The 18496-nt window shown below is 43.0% G+C and overlaps 1 pseudogene; it reads left to right on the forward strand.

Annotated features, from left to right (window-relative positions):
- Nucleotides 1–6135: 6135 nt before the first annotated feature.
- Nucleotides 6136–7870, forward strand: LOC103225919 (solute carrier family 25 member 3 pseudogene; annotated as a pseudogene).
- The last annotated feature ends 10626 nt before the right edge of the window (nt 7871–18496 follow it).

The following is an 18496-nucleotide window of genomic DNA, read 5'->3' on the forward strand; positions in this document are numbered from 1 at the left end:
ACAAAGACAGCTGGGCCCGGGGACCACTACCACCAAGGCACAGAACCAGTAGTGGCCCCGAATGCCTGGCCATGCTGTTATTTATTGTATACGAGGCAAGAGGGCAGGGTAAGGAGTGTGAGTCATCTCCAATGATGGGTTAGGTCGTGTGAGTCATGTGTCCACCTGACAAGGGGCCCTTCCCTATTTGGCAGCCGAGGCAGAGAGACAGAGGGGACAGTTTACGTCATTATTTCTTCTATGTATTTCTCAGAGAGATCAAAGACTTCAATACTTTCAGTATTTCTGCTACTGCTATCTAGAAGGTGGAGCCAGGTGTACAGGGTGGAACATGAAGGTGGATCAGGAGCGTGACCACTGAAGCACAGCATCACAGGGAGATGCTTAGGCCTCCAGATGGCTGTGGGTGGGCCTGACTGATGTCAGGCCTTCCACAAGAAGTGGTGGAGCAGAGTCTTCTCTAACTCCCTCAGGGAATGGGAAACTCCCTTTCCTGGTCTGCTAAGTAATGGATGCCTTCCCAGGCACTGGCGCTACCACTGGACCAAGGTCTGCTAAGTAATGGGCGCCTTCCCAGTCACTGGCGTTAGTGCTAGACCAAGGAGCCCTCTAGTGGCCCTGTCCGGGTGTAACAGAGGGCTCACACTTGTCTTCTGGTCACTTCTCACCGTGTCCCTTCAGCTCTTATCTCTGTATGGCCTGGTTCTTTCTAGGTTATAATTGAAGAACAAAGATTATTGTAATATTGGAATAAATAGTAATGCTACAAACTAATGATTAATAATAGTCATATATAATCATATCTATAATCTATTTCTAGTATAACTATTCTTATTCTATATATTTTCTTTATTATACTGGAATAGCTTGTGCCTTCGGTCTCTTGCCTTGGCACCTGGGTGGCTTGCCGCCCACAGTACAGAACAAGTATCCCATAGAAATGAGATCAATTTGATATAACCTCTGCTTTCATAAAGTGGACAGTGACCTTTGTTATATGTTAGGAAAGCATCCAAGTTGTACCTTTAGGAAATGGAGGCCTAAGGGTTCAGTAAATGTAGCTGCTATTATTATTACTCTAGCTCTCTTTACTCCTTATTTTCTCTAAACTCCATTTCTGAAGAGTCCAGCATTTCCCAAAATATGCTCCATGAAAGACTACACCTGTGAATAGGTATGTCTATGAATAGAAATGTGAATAGGTGTGATATATAAAAGGGTTCTGGGCCAGGTGCAGTGGCTCATGATGACAATCCCAGAACTTTGGGAGGCCGAGGCATGAGGATTGCCTGAGCGTAGGAGTTCCCAACCAGCCTGGGCAACACGGTGAAACCCCATCTATACTAAAATACAAAAAATTACCCAGGCATGGTGGCCTGCGCCTGTAGTCCCAGCTACTCGGAAGGCTGAGGCAGGAGAATTGCTTGAACCCAGGAGGCAGAGGTTGCAGTAAGCCGAGATTGCACCACCGCACTCTGGCCTGAGTGACAGAGTAAATTCCATCTCAAAAAAAAAAAAAAAAAAAAAAAAAAAGGTGGCTGGGGGAGTGCTTCTGGCCAGGCGCAGTGGCTTATGCCTGTAATTCCAGTACTTTGGGAGGCCAAGGCCAGTGGATCACCTGAGGTCACGAGTTTGAGACCAGCCTGGCCAACATGGTAAAACCCCATCTCTACTAAAATTACAAAAATTAGCCAGGCACCATGGCACACACCTGTAGTCCCAGCTACTCAGGAGGTTGAGGCAGGAGAATTGCTTGAACCTGGGAGGCGGAGGTCACAGTGAGCTGAGATCAAGCCACTGTACTCCAGCCTGGGCGACAGAGTGAGACTCCATCTCAAAAAATAAAAAATAAATAAAATAAAAACTAAAAAGGGGTTCTGAAATCCAGGAAAACCAGGAAACCCTAAATTAACAAAGCCAGAGTTTTTTTTTTACTAAACAACTTCTCACTCTTCAATGTGTTTATGTGTCCTGTGAATCTCCAACAGCAAGCTCTGACACAGCGTTTCTCAACCTTTTGTTCATTACAGGCCATCCCTCCCCCAGAGATTTAGACATTTTTACTAATCATCCTTTCCCTCCTTCCCACTCTACCCCAAAATTAAATACTAAGGAATAAAATTTTACTGGGGGGACCACAAACCATTGTACTAAGATTCTTTGCCCCCTAAGAACCATTTCACCCCCTTGGGGATGATACCACCTCAGTTGAGAAGCATGCCCTAGTGTGAAATGCTTCTTGTATTAGTCTGCTCTCACATTGCTATAAAGAAATACCTGAAGCTGGGCACAGTGGTTCATACCTGTAATCCCAGTGCTTTGGGAGGCTGAGGTGGGCGGATCACTTGAGGTCAGGAGTTTGAGACCAGCCGGGCCAACATGGTGAAACCTGTTTCTACTAAAAATACAAAAATTAGCTGGGTGTCGTGGCGGGCACCTGTAATCCAAGCTACTCAAGAGACTGAGGCAGGAGAATCGCTTGAACCTGGGAGGTGGAGATTGCAGTGAGCCAAGGTCATTCCATTGCACTCCAGCCTGGGCGACATGAGTGAGACTCTGTCTGGAAAAAAAAAACAAAAAAAAAACCTGAGACTAGGTAATTTATAAAGAAAAAAAGGTTAATTGGCTCACAGTTCCACAGGCTGTACAGGAAGCATAGCAGCATCTGCTTCTGCAGAGGCCTCAGGAAACTTACAATTATGGTGACAGGCAAAGGGGAAGCAGGAATATTTTACATGGCCAGAGCAGGAGGAAGAAGAGAGAGTGGGGAAGTGCTACACACTTAAACAATCAGATCTCACGATAACTCACAATAACTCCGAAAGGCGGAGATTGCAGTGAGCCAAGATCACTCCATTGCACTCCAGCCTGGGTGACATGAGTGAGACTCTGTCTCAAAAAAAAGAATAAAAAAGAAAAAGAAATATCTGAGACTGGGTAATTTATAAAGAAAAGAAGTTTAATTGGCTCACAGTTCCACAGGCTGTACAGCAAGCATAGCAGCATCTGCTTCTTCAAAGGCCTCAGGAAACTTAAAATTATGGCGACAGGCAAAGGGGAAGCAGGAATATCTTACATGGCCAGAGCAGGAGGAAGAAGAGTGGGGAACTGCTACACACTTAAACAATCAGATCTCATGATAACTCACTCACTATCACGAGACCAGCACGGAGGGGATGGTGCTAACTCATTCATGAGAACTCTGCCCCGCTGATTCAGTCACCTTCCACCAGGCCTCCAATACTGAGATTACAATGCGACATGAGATTTGGTGGGGACACAGATCCAAAGCACATCACTTCTCAAACTCATTTGACCGCAGACCTTTCAAGTGGACCAGTGTTCCCAGGAACGTACTGTGAGAAGCCCTAATTTAGTTAGTATGGGATATTTTAACACTTCATTGTTCTCTTGTGACTCAAGGACAGAGACTTCTCTTTAATACGTAAATTCCTGGTAGAAGACTATTACAAGGAGAGGAGTTTTAAAAAAGGCTTGTTGATTGAGAAAACCTGTATCTGCCTCTGTTCTCCCATCTAGCCATCATCCCTAGTTTGGGGTGAGAATTTTATAACAGTCAACTTTTTAAAAAAATTATGGTATAATACACATAAAGTGTATAATGTACTCTAATCTTAAGTGTACAGCTTGATAAATTTTCACAGGTGAATACTGAAGGAAACCAGAATCTGTCACATGTCACATCAAAACATGCCTCTTTGACATAATATATATATATATATTTTTTTGCTAAAGGCAACTAGGAAGCAGATGTAGGGAGTTCTCTGCCTTCTTTCTGTCTGACTAAAAGCAGGACAGAGAATTATAAATATAAAAGGTCTTTCTATCCACCCTGCTTTCCCGCCTAAAGACAGTATGTAAATTCTTTACAACCTTTATCAGCTTAGAGACGGTGCCAGAGGAATCTGAGCAGACTTTACTCCATTAGCTTCCCCATAAATTTACCTTCCTACATTTTCCCACCTGTAGGAGCCTGGGACTGCTTTTGTCATTTCGTTTCTAAAATGTATCATGCTATATTAGACATGCTATATAAGCCAGACTCTTAAGCTACTGCTTAGAGTTACTTTTCTCCCACATTATGTGCACTGTATGTTAATAAACTTGCTTGTTTTTCTCTTGTTAATCTTTTGTTGCAGGAGTCTGTCCCAACTATGAACTTATGAGGGTTGAGGGAATATTATTTTTTATTCTCTTTAATACACCCAGTTCTGGATATAAGTACTAAATTATTGATCAGAAAATCCATCATGCCCTGGACCTGGTCAAGTGCCACATGCAGGTGGATCAGAAAACCTTAACAAAAATTTTTGACTTCCCATGATCCACATACTGTGGTGTGTAGTTTTCAAACTTTAGTGAAGAATCCACCTAGGAGTGTATTGAAATCACTTCTACTCACAGAGATTCTCATTCAGACGGTCTAGAGTGTGAGCTGAGATTTTTAATAAGGCACTCCAGGTGATTCTGATGCAGGTGGTCTGTGGATCACACTTGTGAGAAAGATAGGCCCGCCCTACAGGATAAAAGTCAAAGTCCTGAACAAGACATTAAGGCCTTCCTTAATTTGACCCAATTTTATTTTTCCAGACTCAGCCCTTCCTGATTTCCATCATACTGAATTAATCCCCTCTGCTCAGTAGGAAATGCACTTAGGTTTGTTTCCTTTAACCTGAAATTGCCCTTCTAGTCTTTTTCACGTGGCAAACTCCTACTTATCCTTCAAGACCCAGCTACACTGTCACTTCCTCAGGGAAATCTTCTGAACCTCATCAGGCAAAATGAGTTGCTCCTTCTTTGTTCATCTAGAACTTTATTCAAATTCTGTTATAGGCTGGGCACGGTGGCTCATGCCTATAATCCCAACACTTTGGGAGGCCAAGGCAGACAGATCGCTTGAGGTCAGGAGTTCAAGACCAGCCTGACCAACATGGTGAAACCTCATCTCTACTAAAAGTACAGGAGGCAGAGGTTGTAGTGAGCCGAGATCGTGCCACTGCACTCCAGTCTGGGTGACAGAGTGAGATTCTGTCTCAAAAACCAAACAAATTCTGTTATAATACTTATCAAAATCCTGATTTTTTTCTTTTAAAACAAAATCTTATTTAGAAGTAAGCAGGAGTATGTCTGGTTCTTTGCTGAACCCGTAGCCCTGCACAGGGCCCAGCACAAAGTGGGTAAATGAATGGATGATGTATGCTACTGATTTATACCTGGGGTCACTTAGTTCTCATTTTTGGGGCCAGTGAAACTGTAAGCTTCCCAAAAGACGAGGGCTTTTGACTCACTTTCGTATTCTCCAAAATCAGTAGTCAATGAAAAGAAAATACCTGATAAGTGAAAATAATCAGCACCCCTCCTAAATTCAGTGAGTGTCCCCATGCTTCCTAGGCTCCCACTACAACCGTTGTTGGGAGACAGGAGTAGTGTGTGAGCTGGGGGAAACTGTCACCTACCTACCAGGTGAGATCGTTATGTAAGGCCAGAAGCCACTGGCTCTCTCTGCCCATTCGCACCGTGGAACGCCACTGCCATGGAGATGACCATTCCTCTAAACCGGCGTAGTTGGGTGAGGACTCCAGAAAGGCCTCTCAGGAAGGCAACAGTGCATGGCGACTCTTCACCCCTTCGCCCACCTCCTCATCTACGTACTCGCCTATTCCTGCGTTTACTCGTGTTTGTACTTGTTGGTTTATTTTCTTCGCATTTTTGTAGAGGACTAGGCAGCCAAGCTGGACCAAAGTCACGAGGGTAGTGAAGGCCCGGTCCACCGTCCAAGGTGAGCTCTGGGACCACTGACCACTGGCCTAGGCGCAGCGGGGCCGGGGTTCCTGCAGCTACCAGGAGCCCATTGACCTGAAGGGGCAAAGGGGCGGGGCGTGCTGGAGGGGAAGGGGCGGGGCAACACCGCCTACTTAAACTGTCTGGTCACACCGCGGACTGCGCAGGCGCGGAATGAAGCGTTGTGGTCCCGCCTGGATGCCCTCGCCTGCACCGTTGGGGGGGCTCACCAGGGAGGTTCACGATGCCCCGCCCCGCCCCGCGGCCCCTGAGGGAATGCGCCGGGAGGGGAGGAAGGCAGGGTCGGCCTGCACCCAGCGCAGCCATGGATGACCCCCTGGCGACCGCCAAGTGCTGCAGGCGAGAAGCGTGGGCCAAGGCGGCTGCAGGCCCTGGGCAGCGGCTGCGGAGGAAGCCAGCGTGGAGTACGGCTCGGTCCGGTACCTGCTGCTGTGCGGCCTGGGCGGGATGCTGAGCTGCAGCTGACACACACGGCCATCGTGTCCCTGGAGCTAGTCAAGTGCCGCTTGCAGGTGAACCCCGGCTGGTAAAAGGGCGTCCTTAGCGGCTTCGGTGTGACGATGCGCAGCGACTGACTGCGCGGCCTGGCTCGCGGCTGGGCCCTGACCTTCTTCGGCTACTCCTTGCAGGGCTTCAAGTTCGGCCTTTACGAGGTCTTCAAGATCCGCTACGCAGAGGCCCCGGGCCCAGAGAAGGCCTACGCGTGGAGAACCCGCCTGTACCTGGTCGCCTGGGCCTGCGCCGAGTTCTTCGCCGACCTCTCGCTGGCGCCGGTGGAGGCGGTGAAGGTCCGCGTGCAGACGCGACTGGGCTACGCCGGCACCCTGCGAGCCGCGGCGCCCAGGAGGTAGGGCGAGGAGGGCCTGTGGGCCTTCTGCAAGGGCGTGGCGCCGCTGTGGCTGCGGCAGATCCCCTACACCATGAGGAAGTTCGCCTGCTTCGAGCGCACGGTGGAGGTGCTCTACAGGTACGCCGTGCCCAAGCCCCAGAGCCAGTGCACCAAGGCCGAGCAGCTGGGCATCACCTTCGTGGCCAGCTACATCGCCGGCGTCTTCTGCGCCGTCGTGTCCCATCCTGCCGACTCTGTGGTGTCTGTGCTGAACAAGGAGAAGGGCAGCACGGCTCTGGGCGTCCTGTGAAGACTGGGGTTCGCGGACGTGTGGAAGGGCCTCTTTGCGCGCATCGGCCTCTTTGCGCACATCCTCATGATTCGCACCCTCGCGGCCCTGCAGTGGTTCATCTACGACCTGGTCAAGGTGTATCCCAAGCTGCCTCGCCCTCCCGTGGCGCAAGCGCCCGAACCCCTGAAGAAGAAAAAGTAGGCGTGGAGTTCTGAACTGCTCTAGCCACAGTGGGTCCAGATTTCCATCAAGTGGGGAGTCGCGTGCAAACAATACTAGTGTGTAAGATGTTCACATTTTGGGTAGAGGTTACTTAATATGCAGTCTGAGTTCTCTTTAAATGACTGCTTCTTTTTGGCAATTCAAGAGGATTTGCAAACCTTTCGTTTGGGGGTTTGAACCATTATCTTTGGGGAGTTGGCATGGTTGCTTTAACTCAATAGCTTTTCAGCAATTAAAAGGAAAAATTCTTAACAGGAAGTAATGTTAGATAGTTTTGGGTCTCTAGGTGTTAGCTCCTTTGATTCGCCCTTTCTGTAGAGATTATCCAAGCATAACTACTGAATAGCCTGCAAATGAGGTTTTAAGGTCAGCACAACTATATGGATGGGGAACAAAGTGAGATTCTGGTACATGGTGTTCATCTCAATAGAAATCGGGCACCTATTGAATAGATGAAGGACTCATCGCGTATTTCCTGTTCATATCCATTACAGGTAAAAATTATTAAAAGTTAAATTGTGACTTATACTGCCTGGTAGCTTAGAATGTATTCACTGTTTTCAAAGAGACATGAGAAGATCTGCATTTTCTCCTTTTTCTTTGTCCCTTCTCTTCCTGATGTTGCTGATTAGAACATAGCTCTCTCCAGGAAGTGCTACAATTGGATCAATGTGGAAAGCCGGAAAGAGATGAAGGGCAGGCTCTGGGAATAAATACGTAAAGAAAAGCCTCTGTTCTCCAAAGATTTCTTTTGTATAACTCAGCTTTCAACAGCCATACATCCAAAGAAGACCATACCACCCTGACATTAAAAAAAAAAAAAAAAAAAGGAAGAAAAAACCCCAAATCCTGCAAATTCCAACTACTGTCTGTTGAATATTAAAGAATGGTTTTGGTGACTTTGGAGGAAAAATCTCACTTTAAGTGTAATAAATACTCTTCACTTAATTTGGTAGATGTTTCAGTGATCTTTACAATGGTTGAGATTCATAAACTTTAATGAAATTATAAAGCATGTTTTTGATTCTCTGTAGCCTTCACATCTCTGATTGGGGAAATTTTACAATCAGTGAAATTCCGTGAATTAGAGATGTTTGTAAAATGTGAATAAGAAACAAACTTCAATAAGGCATTTGATATAACTTACCAAAGTGTAACATGATTGCCTTAAAACTTGTATTAAATTAGACTACAAACTTAGAATATGTTAATGTTTAAACTTTGTAATAGTAAACTGTTCAGCGGTTAACAGAAGTTTAAAAGTGTCTAAATTTAAGTATGTCTGAACTGTCTTGAATAATAAAGAGATGAAGAAAAAAGTCGACTTTTGAATGAGATGGAATGAAATTTATTAATATTTAATGCTTCTATTTAGCATATTATTGGGAAGGAACATTAGCTATTGTTAAGACACTTCAGTTAAATACATTTCTGTCTATTGTCTTCTAAAGTGTAGGAAGTTTCTTTGGTAAACAATTTTTAAGTAAAGTACTTTTAGTAATATAATTTTGGAAATTGCTGCAAAATCTATGGATTTCAAGATAGTAAGAGACCACTTGTTCTGGTTTGTGGTATTTCATGATTGTTCCATTGATAACACCAGATAATTTTTGTAATATATATGGTATATGTTTAGAGAAGTATAATCTAAGGAGAACCAGATGGCATGATTCTGGTAGTTATGAACATGGTCAAGAAGATGGGTTTATTGGCCAGGGAGGTGGCTCACACCTGTAATCCCAACAGCTTAGGAGGCCATGGAGGGAGAATCGCTTGAGGCCAGGAGTTCAAGACCGGCCTGGGCAACATTGTGAGAATCCCTAGCTACTTGGGAGACTGAGGTAGAAAGATCACTTGAGACCAGGAGTTTGAGATTGCAGGATTTTGAGGCTAGGATCATGCCACTGCACTCCCGCATGAGTGAAGAGCAAAATAATTTACTTAGTTCGGGTCAGCAGTTTTCATATTCAGTTCCTGTACACTCTATTCCCCACTCCCCTTCCCCCCCACCCCGCTTTATTTATTATTATTTTTTTTTTTGGTGACTTACAAATGTCTGTTTGAATAAATAGGGGAGGGATAGCTGATAATAGAGAATAAAGATAATTTAAGTAAGATAACAAGAATTCAGAATCATTAAGGTTTTTCCTAGTTATTATTTCTTTGGAACAATTTAAATTTTTATTCAATGTTTTACCTTGCCTGTGTAGGAGACCAGAATATGCTGCCCCAAAATATGAAGGATTGTTGAACAGAACAGAAGAAGTAAATGCAGGAAAGCTATCTGCCCTCTCCTTATTTTCCAAAGAGCAGGACATAGATTTACAAAGACAAAAAGTACCTTGCCCACCTTCCTGCCAGAGAGAACAAACATTAACCACTGAAAACAACTTAGACCCTTATAGGTGTGGAGATGATACTAGAGCAATCTGTATTAACAAGCTTTACTAACTAGCCTTTATGTGCCCTTTATTGCCTTCCCCCAAGGTGCTGTCCCTAAAGGCTCAAAAGTCCTTTTCCCAAAATTTCTCTAAATATTGCTGTTCTTTTTTTTTTTTTTTTTTTTTGAGACAGGGTCTCTGTCACCCAGGTGGGAGTGCAGTGGTGCAATCACAGCTCACTGCAGCCTTGACCTCCCTGGTCTCAGGTGATTGAGCCTGAGCCCGCCTCAGCCTCCTACTCAGGAGGCTGGAACTACAGGCACACACCACCATGCCCAGCTACTGTGTGTGTGGGGGCGGGGAGGGGTTGAGACGGGGTTTTTCCACGTGTGTGTGTGTGTGTGTTGGTGGAGATGGGGTTTTTGCACGCTCCCATGTTCCCCAGACTGGTCTTGAACTCCTGGGCTCAAGTGATCTGCTCACCTTGACCTCCCAAAGTGCTTGGATTACAGATGTGAGCCACCATGCCCATCCTGCTGTTCTTTGTTGAAGATGCTATATAAACTGAAATTCAAAGCCACCTCTTTGAGAACTACTCATTCTCTGTATCTCATATATATGTGAAATATACATGTTAATCAGCTTCTCTTTTTCTCTTGTTAATTTGTCTTTTGTAACAGGTTAACTCCAACTAAGAACCTATGGGGGTTATTCTTCCCTCACACCTATAATTAGCATTCTCTGTGAAATCATCCATATCTTATTAGAGTAATAAAAGCCATAGTATACATCTGGTATTGTTAGGCATTTCATACTCATTTTCTCATATAACCACTGTCACACATGTCCATGTAAGAGACCACCAACAAGCCTTGTGTGAGAAATAAAGCTTTTTAATCACCTGGGTGCAGCTTGGCTGAGTCCAAAAAAGGTGTCAGCAAAGGGAGATAGGAGTGGGGCAGTTTTATAGGATTTGGGTAGGCAGTGGAATATTACAGTTAAAAGGGGTTGTTCTCTTGTGGGCTGGGGCCGGGTGGGTCACAAGGTGCTCAGTGGGGAGCTCCGGAGACTTATAGTCCAGGAGAAGGAATATCACGAGGTAATGTCATCAGTTAAGGCAGGAACCAACCATTTTCACTTCTTTTGTGGTTCTTCAGTTGCCTCAGGCCACCTGGATGTGTGCATGCATGCTTGGGCTCAGAGGCCTGACATTCCTGTCTTCCACTGTAAGAGTTACCCAAAGCATCCGTGATGGTCCAGGAGGCTTCCGAGGCAATTGGGTAGTGTGAGTCTTTAGTCGCTAAGCTGAGAAGATCTGGGAAGGAATCAGTCAGAGAGCCTTGGGCCAGAGTTCCAGGGCTCTGGGAGTGGCTGCCAGGAGAGTTGGACAGTCCGATTTCCAGTGGGGTCCCACACAGATGGGACACGTCTTAGGAGGAATCCCGGGCTGCGGGCATTCCTTGGACCGGTGGCCAGATTTCTGGCACTTTAAGCAAGATCCTGAGGGAGGAGGTCTTGGAGGAATGCCTGGCTGCTGTGGTTTAGGTATTTTGAAGTTCTTGTGTACTGGAGATGTGGCTGGAGTTTCTCTTGCAGTGGAGGCAATTCAACTCAGAAATACGTTGCCACTTGGCTGCCTCTATTATTCTACACCTTGAAGGCGAGGTTAATTAAGTCCTGTTGTGGGGTTTGAGGGCTAGAATCTAATTTTTGGAGCTTTTTCTAATGTCAGGAGCGGATTGGATAATAAAATGCACATTGAGAATAAGACAGCCTTCCGGCCCCTCTGTGTCTAGGGCAGTAAAGTGTCAAAGGGTTGTTACCAAATAAGCCATGAACTGGGCTGGGTTTTTATATTTGATGAAAAAGAGCCTAAACACTAACTGATTTAGTTTGACTAAAGAAGGAGTATTAACCTTGACTATGCCTTCAGCTCCAACCACCTCTCTAAGAGGAAATTGTTGGGCAGGTTGGGTCGGGCTAGTGATGGAACAAAACTGTAAGCCGGACTGGGTGTGAGGAGGGGAAGTGATAGAAGGATTACAGGGTGGGGGGAGTGGAGGCTGAGGAAGAATTGGGAGCTGGCTCGGCCTGGCGAGGAGCAGCCTGGGGAAGAGGGGAGAGGCTAGATGGGTCTGTAGAAAAGGAGGATTCAAAGGACTCAGAGCTTGGGGTGGAGACTGAAGGAACAGACAGGAGAGAAAGAAGAAAGATTTGGGACAAGTAGCATTGGGAGCAGAGACTAGGGAGGGACTGATGTGTAAAAGAATGCCTGGACATCAGGCACCTCAGACCATTCACCCATTTTTTGAAAAAAATTATCTAGATCTTGTAGGATGGAGAAATGCAAAAGTGCCGTTTTCTGGCTATTTGGAGTCATTACTCCAAGTTTGTACTGGGGCCAAGCAGTGTTGCAGAAGAAAATAAGACACTTAGGTTTCAGATCAGGTGAAAGTTGAAGAGGTTTTAACTTTTTTAGAACTAAGTCCAAGGGAGAAGAAGGAGGAATGGAGGGAAGAAGGTTGCCCATAGTAAAACGGTAAGTTTAGAGAAAAGAGAGGGTAGAGACACAGAGAGATGGGGGGTGGTCCTTGCCACCAAGGTGAAGGATCAAGGCAGGCATCCCTGTAGTGATCAGACACCTCTGAAATGTGGGTAAATAATCAGACAGGTGTCCCCGCAGTTATTAAACACCAAGGGAAGACTGTCTTCCCGAGTTGGTGACCAGCGCTGAAATTTTAAGTTCACAGATAAAACGCATCTCCTCTGTCTCTACCAGAAAGGGAAAGGAACCAAAATTAAGGAAGGGAGAGATTGAAGTGTGGAGGGATAGCGAGAGAGGTTGGAGAAGAGAGTGAAACGACCACTTACCCGATTTAAAATTGGTGAGATGTTCCTTGGACTGGTTGGTCTGAGGACCCGAGGTCGCAGGTGGATCTCCTCACCGAGTGAGGGCAAGGACAGGGGACTGGTCTCCCAAAGGAGTCCTCCTGTTCCTGGTCTTCAGCACAAAATGTCAAGCGTGTCCATGTGAAGACAGTCCACCAACAGGATTTGTGTGAGCAATAAAACTTTTTAATCACCTGGGTGCAGGCGGGCTGAGTCTGAAAAAGGAGTCAGCCTGCCTGTACCCAGGTGATTAAAAAGCTTTATTGTTCACATAAAAGTCTGTTGGTGGACTCTCTTTACATGGACGTGCTTGACAATCACTATTCTTGTTTCTATATAAAACTGAGACTCAGATGCTAGATAACTTGCTCAAAGTCATGTAGCTGATGAGTGATATAGTCTGAATCAAAGTCCACCTGTTCTTCATTACTCCAGCTCAGCACCTTGATAGAACTAATGACTATCATTTTCTTAAATTGTTTTTCATAGTACCCTGAACTTATTTCTTAAAAAAAAATTAAGCCTGGGTGCTGTGGTGCAGGCTTGTAATCCCTGCACTTTGCGAATCTGAGTCAGGTAGACCACTTGAGCCCAGGAGTTCGAGACCATCCTGGGCAACATGGCAATACCCCATCTCTACAAAAAAAAAAAAAAAATTAGCCAGGCATGGTGGTGCATGGTTGTAGTCCCAGTTACTCAGAAGGCTCAGATGGCTGAGGTGGGAGGATCCCCCATCTCAAAAAAATATATATTTGTATGTACTATAAAGCTTTCCTCATTTTGCACCAATGAGGAGTTTGCAGTGTGTCTCAATTGTGGAAAACCTATGGCAAAATTATCTAGAAATAAACTGCAAAATAGTCAATATTTAATTTAATATTTAAGTCATTTGCTCACCAGGTCAGTGCCTCAGTTCTAACTTGAAGGGACTGATCATAAATGCAGCACTTTTGCGTGTGTGTGTGTGTGTGTATGTGTGTGTGTGGTATTGCAGTTTCAATGAAAGGCTTCATCACAATTTTTTCCTCTAATCTTAGTTCCTACTGCTAAGGAAGCTATATCAGGCTATTTATCTTTTCCCCCAGGTGGTGATTAAAGTAGCTTTCTCAAGTATATGAAATTAATTTTATGATAGCTGTAATCTCATCCATTGATCTGTCCTTTGAGAAGTGAATAAAGGAAGTAGGTAAAATCTTGAAAAACAAAGGTCATATTTACATGTTAATACCACATGATAAAGATGAGAAGAAATCAAAGTGTTAATGTTATGAGTACTTTTCCTTGCTGTACAAGTATGTCTTTAGAAAGTCTTTCTTTTGAGCCTTTGGAAGGCAAAATAATCACTGAAGTCAGATCACATTTTGATAGGCAGTCATTCAATTATGGTATGCTTGTTTTTTGTGGTCTTGAAGATCAATTATTTTTTAAATCATGAGCAAAGAACCATTTGAAAGGAAATGTAAATTTTAATATCACTTAGGAGACTTTGTCTTGGTTTCCTGAATTCTACTATTTGGGTGGATGTGTGAATAGGGTAGTTATTAACGATGTGATCATGACCACATTTGTGTTTATGTGTGTGTGTGTGTGTTTCAGTTAGTATATTTTGAGAGCCTCAGTGATAGGGTATCCAAAATTTCAGCAGCATTGTGGTAAATATGCTCATGCCCCAGTCTAAAACACTACCAGTCAATATCCACCATGTGCTAGGCAAAAAGTTTTTGTGATTAGCATAATACACAGACCGTTCCCTTGGGGATCTTACAGTTTAGTGGGAAAAATAAATTATGTAGGGGCAAAGGGGAAAACCTCTTCACTCTCTTGAGTTTCACTGAAAAATCAACTCATAAAAGGCAGATTAATAAGTGAAAAGGCATCCAATTTACTAACATGTGCATAGAGTACATCAGAATGATTACCCAGTACCCCAGTGGGGTGCAGAAATTTTTTTTTTTTTTTTGACAGAGTCTCGCTTTGTCTCCCAGACTGGAGTGCAGTGGCCGGATCTCAGCTCACTGCAAGCTCCGCCTCCCGGGTTTACGCCAATCTCCTGCCTCAGCCTCCCGAGTAGCTGGGACTACAGACGCCCGCCACCTCGCCTGGCTAGGTTTTTGTATTTTTTAGTAGAGACGGGGTTTCACCGTGTTAGCCAGGATGGTCTCGATCTCCTGACCTTGTGATCTGCCCGTCCCGGCCTCCCAAAGTGCTGGGATTACAGGCTTGAGCCACCGCGCCCGGCCGGGTGCAGAAATTTTTATGCCATCTTGAGGTTACAGAAAGAACGGGGGCCTGGATTGTGGCAAATCAGGTTATGGCAGCATACACACATACACACTAAAAGGCTGTGGGAGGAAAAGAAGAGAAGGCCTGACCAGCAGAGGTGGTCTTGTTACGTAGATGAAATTCCACAGGTAGTAGCCCTCAGAGAGAATAGATGGTGTTTCTTTCAGACCTTTAGAGGTGTCAGACTCTTTTTCCTAGATCCAGACAAAGGAAAGCCTGGCTGCATCAATGTAAATTCTCTACACATGTAAATCTCCCCCACAAAAGACAGCTTTACATGCCTACTTCTGTTTGCTGGCTCTCTGACAACCATCTCAAAATATGTCAAAGAAATATATTTTGGGGTAAAATATTTTTATTTCCTTCAGTCCCCACGTTGAAACTTTAAAAAATTTCACATATTAAAAGCCAAGCCAATAGCTTAGGAGAGATTTGGCTTAGAAGTTATTAGGTACTGATGGACAAAGGAGTGGAAAAACAAATTGGGATAAACAGAAAAAAGTAAATTTAAGTGTATCGTTCTATATCTTCTTGAATCAGTCACCCCTGAGAATATATCAGTTTGGTTAAACAGTTGTGACCTATTTCAGGAGGTGGGATTGCAGATTGGCTCTCTCTATATGATGCAGGCAAACAGATCTTTAATACGAAGCATTTCTATGGAAACAGAAGAAAAACAAAGGTTAATGACTGGAGTAGTCTATAGACAAGCTTTTCAAGAGTCTCTGAAGCATCTTCAGACTGCAGTGGCGACTTCGGATTGCAGTTCAACTCAGGTGTTTAAGTGAACTTTTTCAGTCGTCCATACTTCAGCAAGCATGAAATCTGTTTATATGTAATTTGCTTTGATTTCTCTGAAGTTTAAGTTGTCTAGCTTCAGTTTGCAGGGCCTTAAGAAAAGCACAATTTTAATGATTTCTAATGATTTCAAGTCAGAAAAATGGAAAAAAAAAATTGAAAATGTTAGTTTGGAGACATATAGCCAGGAAGGAATTCAGAATTCAGTCCAAATTTTAGGAAAATAATAAAAACTCAAAAACAATGGACAAAGCTAGAATCTAATAATATGTGTCTTATGGTTTTCTTTTGAAACATAATTTTTCTCTCTGCAGTCCCCTATTTTTACCAAAGACAAATCATAGTAAGATAAATTTATTTGCAAAATAAGTTTTAGTCTTGGCTGGGTGCTCATGCCTGTAATCCCAGCATTTTGGGAGGCCAAGGCAGGTGGATCACAAGGTCAGGAGATCGAGACCATCTTCGCCATCTTCGCCAACATGGTGAAACCCCATCTCTACTAAAATACAAAAAATTAGCTGGGAGTGGTGGCACGTGCCTGTAGTCCCAGCTACTCGGGAGACTGAGGCAGGGGAATCTCGTGAACCCGAGAAGCAGAGATTGCAGTGAGCTGAGATCACGCCACTGCATTCCAGCCTGGCAACAGAGCGAGACTCTGTCCCCTGACCCCCAAAAAATTTAGTCTTATTATTCTTGGACTGATTATTTGCATAAAATGTAGCAATAATAGTGATTGGCCATAGCGGCTGTTTTAAAATCAGAATTTCAGATTAGACTTTTAAAATCCTCAAGGCTAGGAAGCCAAGCCAGGGATTTGCCATTAGATTGTGCTTGTGGTACCTGTATGAGTTGGGTGCATTCCTCTTTCTTTGAGGTTCCAAAATAACTTGAGTTTCATAGGCCTGTCAGAAAGTTACATTTTTTACTTAACACAAGTTAGAAACCTTATGAAATCTCATAGATAAGGTACCAGGCCAGTCTTTCCAAAGAGCCTATTATTAGCTCTATAAAGTCAACCTCTGTTTCTCAAAGCAATCTGATCTTACTGGAAAATATGACACTCCAGTCAAAGCCTTAGTAAAATAACCAACCTCTAATGTGCCCTGTTACAAAAGAAAACAGATTCATATTGAACTTACACAAATAACTATATTGCCAAAAAATAAGAATACTCACATATAATTTCCAAATTCTGGAGAAATCAGAAAGATAAATGCTTCAAATTTGCTCACAAAGGTATACTTTACATAATAATTGTAAGCTAAAAATAGCTCAAAAGAAAAAAAAACATTTTCTTGGCTCTGGAAAACAAAACATAAAAAGAATCAATAACCAAACAACAAAAAACAACAACAACAACAACAACAACCCAAAATCTTTTTTTGTTTTAAAGAAGTCATAAAAACTATTTCAGTTCTTTATTAGTTTAGTTCTATTTAATGAATTCTTATTCCACTTGATGTTTAGCTAGCAATCTTTTGACTTTTTTCTGTTTTTTTGTTTTTTTTTTTTTGAGATGGAGTCTTGCTCTGTCACCCAGGGTAGAGTGCAGTGGCACGATCTCAGCTCACTGGAACTTCTGCCCCCTGGGTTCAAGTGATTCTCTTGCCTCAGCCTCCGTAGTAGCTGGGATTACAGGCATCCACCACCACGCCTGGTTAATTTTTGTATTTTTAGTAGAGATGGGGTTTCACCATGTTGACCAGGTTGCTCTTGAACTCTTGACCTCAGATGATCCACCCTCCTTAGCCTCCCAAAGCACTGGGATTACAGGTGTGATCCACCACACCCAGCCTGAGCTAGCAATTGTCATGAGCATATCAACCTTTTAATTATAGGGTTGGAAGTTTTTAGCCAGTTCAATAGTATAATCTCTAAAGTTGTCAGAAACCTGTATTCAAGAGTATTGGTGAAAGTCCTTTCCATTAATTCGTTGAAAAAGAGCAAATTTTGGACCATAGCTGACTATAAACCAGTTTTTGAGAAAAGTCAAAGTAAAACAATAATTGTCTGGATGACAAAAGTCTAGAATAGCCGTGGTCGAAGATATAATTGACAAGGAAATTTGGTTATTTTTGTGGCATTTAACATAGTGATCATAATTATTACTGATAACATATACTAAGACATATGAGAATTTTAGTAGTCTCATACAATTTTGGAACGTATATTAAAACACATTTATATAAATATAACCCAAACAAAGTTAAACACTATCTCTTATTTGACAATGCTTCACATATGATTTTAACATACCAAGCAAGTCTAATATGTTTCTCTTAGACTTTCAGGGTCCCTAATATCCAAAAAGTTAGTTTGAGGTCAAGAAGATTGAATTTAGAATATGGAATTTTGATTTTGGAAAGTTTGTCAAATACCAAAGATTTAAAACTCTTGTTCAAAATAGGATCATGAGTCACTGGAAAATGATAGTTATTCATTTAGCCAAAGTGATAATTCAGAGATTTCAAAAAGCAAAACCTTTCACTCTTTAATAGAGAGGAGACTCAGTTTCCCAAGCAATCATAAGACCTAATAAAGACACCATGAGGCAAACTGAATCTGTCTTTTCTGTTTCCCCTTTATATCTTTTTTTGCAGTTTACTCAAAGGTAAACAAAAATATTTTCCTATCGCTTATTAATACTACACAAAAATCTTGTTCAAAAGAGAAGACCAAATTCTACCTTTGTATCAGTGTGTTATTAAAACTAAAGCCAATCTTAATAAACCTTGTAAACAAGTCTATCCAATCTCAATCAGTTTTGACCACAAGATAAGGTTTCCATAAACCTTTTACAACCTCTTACAATTTTCCCATTCTCTTTCTTTCCCCAACTTTCTATATCTGTTCTTTTTATTCCTTCAATTTAAAACAACTTTTTAAAACCTCAAAGCTAGACAAAATTACTTTTCCTTTAACAAAAACTACATTTTCATGGCTTTTTATAACCTTTTAAAAACAAAAACTCTTTTCTTC

This window comes from Chlorocebus sabaeus, chromosome 20, assembly GCF_047675955.1.
Source record: "Chlorocebus sabaeus isolate Y175 chromosome 20, mChlSab1.0.hap1, whole genome shotgun sequence".
In the NCBI taxonomy this organism is placed as follows: domain Eukaryota; kingdom Metazoa; phylum Chordata; class Mammalia; order Primates; family Cercopithecidae; genus Chlorocebus; species Chlorocebus sabaeus.